Source organism: Limulus polyphemus, unplaced genomic scaffold (genome assembly GCF_000517525.1).
Source record: "Limulus polyphemus unplaced genomic scaffold, Limulus_polyphemus-2.1.2 Scaffold3563, whole genome shotgun sequence".
NCBI classification, from domain to species: Eukaryota; Metazoa; Arthropoda; class Merostomata; order Xiphosura; family Limulidae; genus Limulus; species Limulus polyphemus.
The window spans coordinates 93,026-97,392 of NW_013669173.1; the positions used below are offsets into that span (position 1 = coordinate 93,026).

General features: G+C 30.5%; 1 long non-coding RNA gene across 1 annotated transcript; it reads right to left on the reverse strand.

Moving 5' to 3' along the window:
* Nucleotides 1-276: 276 nt before the first annotated feature.
* On the reverse strand, nt 277-2,471 carry LOC111088338. The gene is made up of 2 exons (XR_002612881.1): nt 2,123-2,471; nt 277-642 (listed from the first exon to the last, which is right to left on the reverse strand). It is a non-coding gene; the product is annotated as an uncharacterized LOC111088338 (long non-coding RNA).
* Nucleotides 2,472-4,367: the final 1,896 nt, after the last annotated feature.

A 4,367-nucleotide genomic window follows, 5' to 3' on the forward strand; every position in this document is an offset into this window, starting at 1 on the left:
GGTATTTAAGCTGACGCGTTTTGAAAATGGAGACGATCGAGGTAACCGATAAAATGGGAATTTGCAAATACAGAAGATTGGATAGAAGAAAAAAGAAATTAGAGACTAGCAGGTGTAGGTTTTGCATTTCCAAAATATATATTTAACAAGAATACACGTTTTGGTATGCGAATAAAAGAAGTTTTTACAAATATGTCTGTAAGTTAGGAATTCCTTTAAAATACGAAAATTTTAAAGTATGTATAGTAATTTATAAATTAATAAAATACGACGAAATTAAGGTGTACTATTTGCCTATCGTATTAGTTTATTTACGCTTTGTAATTTTTGAGATTACATATATTTTAACATTCATATCTAATATCTGTATTAAATAATCTAAGAATAAATTTTCCTAATATGAGAACGATAACATATATGAAGAACCGACACAATTATAGCTTTCAAGACAAACATAACTCCTTCTTCCCTTGATCAGTTTCCACGAAGCAATATATAAAAGTATTTCTTTCCTCATCATTAACAAGAGAAACAGTTATTAATTAAGCAGATATTTATTGACACATCTCATGAGTTGTCTTGAAAGCAGAAGAATAAATGTCAGCAGCGGCGGCCATGCTGTGCAAGTCGATGATACAGAAACTGAAGAAAGATTAAAATTTATGTCAATAAATATCAGAAACAATATATATTTGGCAACGAATAAATTAGTTAACCTTAATTTCTATAACAGAAACGTGCATCAATATTATTTTCTCAAGTAAGAAACGCCTCCCAGTGGCACAGCGGTATGTCTGCGGACTTACAACGCTAGACTCCGAACTTCGATACCCGTGGTGGGCAGAGCACAGATAGCCCATTGTGTAGCTTAATTACAAACAGACAAGTAAGAAACAATCTATTTTTAATGCAGAATATTATATTCTCTTTGTAAGTCTTCAAAAAATGACAAATATCTGCAAACAGAATTTTTGTTTCTTTGCTCTGAGCACTAAGGTTTAAAAGTATGAAATCATTAACTTCTGATTCAAGATTTTTAACATGGTTTCTCACACAGAAAGTACAAAATTACGTAACTGACAAACTGCTGAAAAGAACACTCTTTCAAGTTTATGTGAAAAATATGTTATAAGGAATAATAAGTTTATTTTCTATAGGTACTCCTTACAGCATAGATTGAAATTTACATGTTTGCACAGAAATTGATTTTACACCTATCTTTAATTTCGTTTTTTTTTGTAAGTAATGAAATAAATGTTTCTGGTTGTCATCCCGGAGACCTGAGATTTTATTTGTAGTTAAAAGGTATAATTTACAATCAGTAAGTTTTATAGCTGACATTGAATATAATTTAACTAAACAAAGTTTACACAGATATTTCACTTGCTTACAAATCCTGTTTTTATTAGTTGATTTATTTTTTATCAATGTAGGTACATAAAAAGAAAAAAAAATAATGTAAAATAAATGCCTCAAAGAATTCTTCGTAGTGAATGCCGGTGAAGGATTTATCTCATACTCTTTAAAACATAATAATCCTCGTAAAACTTTTACAAAAGTAGATAAGCTATTATATATCTCTATCTTATCCTAGGACATAAAATGATTGTGAACGGCAGATTATATATATATACTTATCATACTCATAGCAATCTAAAGAGTAAGCTAAATAATTATATACTATCAGTTTTTTAAAACATTTCATTAAGACAGACAGTTTATGGTATGTATGAAAACGACAACACAAAATAAAAGAGTTTGTTTTATGGTTAATGCCTGCTTTGAGAAATGACGTTAATAGTCTTATTCTATCATTTGTTTCGATACATATACACCGTTTAGAAAAATTTTTAGATTAACACCCTCTCATCTGTAACCCAAAAGATAATGAGAGATGTCTAAAGTAGTGAAATAATGGAATTCCTTTGATATGGTAGAGCTCAAAGTAGCATTAACTTGTTTTTAGTTTAACAGTACACTTGCGTTGTGGTTATATATAAATACATAGCATGGAATTCAGTAATTCAACGTTTTTTTTGTATCGATTCAACAAATATTTTAACTAATATACCTGATAGTATAAGAGAAAAATTTTTTGATTAAATAATAGAAATATACATACATTGTGTTTCTTCATTATTCCAATGGTTGTTTTTGTTCTTCTCCTTAATGGCAATGATCTGACTGTTTTCGTGCTTGTTGAAAAAGCTCGTGCAACGTAAGATCATCTCTCTTCCTCAGAAATGATAAGACTGCACAGTAAAATGAATGTCACTATTAACGGAAACAAGGCTATCAGGGTGATAAGTAGCGGGACGAGACATAACAAATTCGGATCATGCTTACACAAATGAGGAGAAATAATTTCATTCAGTTAGTCAAGACATAAACTTCCCGAATTGGTTACAAGTTTATAAATCTAAATATATTATCTTAAGTCATACAGTTTTTAAACTTGAGAGAAGTTCTATATCAAAAACATACTTATTTAATAATTGAACGTAAAACATGCGATAAGAATACCTATAACATGTTTCCATGTAAAACAATAAAACTTCTTGAAATGAAAAAAATTATCTAGATCTATAAAATAACATAAATTAATTTCTCCTAACTACCTTTATTTTTAGTAGCGACATATTATATTTTGTTTTCTGTAGCCAAAATATGATAATATAGTTTATTTTCAAAATATTTTAAACTTTTAACATAATTTTCGCTTCACATAACATTCAAAAAACCTAATGACCTGAGTTGCAAACAACACATTTTAGTAACTTGCACTGTTTATACTGATCTACCAGGGGAACAACAATGAGTAACATGAATTCTATTCTGGAAAACAAGGACAAGGTATAGAGTGTATCAATACCGAAACCACTTTTCCCAAAAACTAGCATTATTTTCCCTTTTCTCTTTTGTCCTTTCTTTTAACAATAAAATAACAGTGACTTGAATAAAAATTGCGTCAGCACGTAAATAGGTAAGGCAGATACTTCATGGCACATGGCTAGAGAGCGTTACATGTGTGTCGACCACAGGCAACTGGAGGTACAAAAAGGGTAGAGACAATGGTGTCATCAGAAAAGATGAATGGCTAGGGACGCATTGCTAAGCCACCATGACAAGCAGACATGACAATGGAACGTCAGAGACGATTACGTAATAGTTCCACGAAGTGAAACCAGAAGACGCTGGCACTATGTGATGTTGTCACAAGAGAAGGTGCATTGCTAGTGGCGCGTTTTTAGGCTGCCATGACAGACGTCCATGAAAAAGATCAATTTATTTTCTTAATATGGCTAGATTTAATACAGTTAGTATAAAAACTAATTCATTAGTTCTATATTTAATCATTCGTTCTGACATTTTATATGTAAATTGTCCTGAAAAGGATGCTTATTTAAATGCCATGCAATAACTTAATATTTACTATTTCACTAGTTTGTCTTTATGCTATCAGTATAACTTGACAAAATATTTCATTCTAACATATGTTACTTTATAATTTCATCTTAGACGAGTTTTACAAGGGAATATGGTGTTACTATAATTCCACATATTATTATGTCATTAATGTCTAGATTTAATTATACTACAAGTAAAACCATTATTTTGAGTTTCTAAAGGACGATAATGTTACTAACACAATTAATTTACTGCTTAAATGTTTTTACCATGCCTAATATTTTGATAAGACAGCTAATCACGTTTGTATGATTTATTACATATTTAACGTGTAATGATTATAGTTTTAGTTTCTATACTTAAGCATACTTTTAAAATTATTGTCCTGAAAAGGATGCAAAAAACTATAAGTTCAATGAGGCAACTATTAAAATATACATATTATCCATTATTTGAATGAGGCAGTTATTATAACTGATAATTTACTTTCATCATTCTGAAAAGGACGACTATTTAATTCTCTATATAATGTAACATGCTGTTTCACTTTATAAGCATATTATGTATGATTTCATTTTGCTACAACTAAAATATTAAATGAATGACAAAGTGTTTATCCATTCATTTTTTTTGCCCCGCATGGCCAGGTGGATAAGGCGCTCGACTCACAATCTGAGGGTCGCGGGTTCGAATCCGCATCCCACCAAACATGCTCGCCCTTTCAGCCGTGGGGGCTTTATAATGTGACGGTCAATCCCACTATTCGTTGGTAAAAGAGTAGCCCTCTAGTCTTACACTGCTAAATTAGGGACAAACCATCCATTTTCTGTTAAAAATTTCATAAAACATTGAATCTGTCTAACGTTAAGACACTGTTAACAAATATTACACACATACAGACAATGTTTCTATAAATGGAGGATGATGAGCTCATTGTTTCAATACATCATCAATTTAAT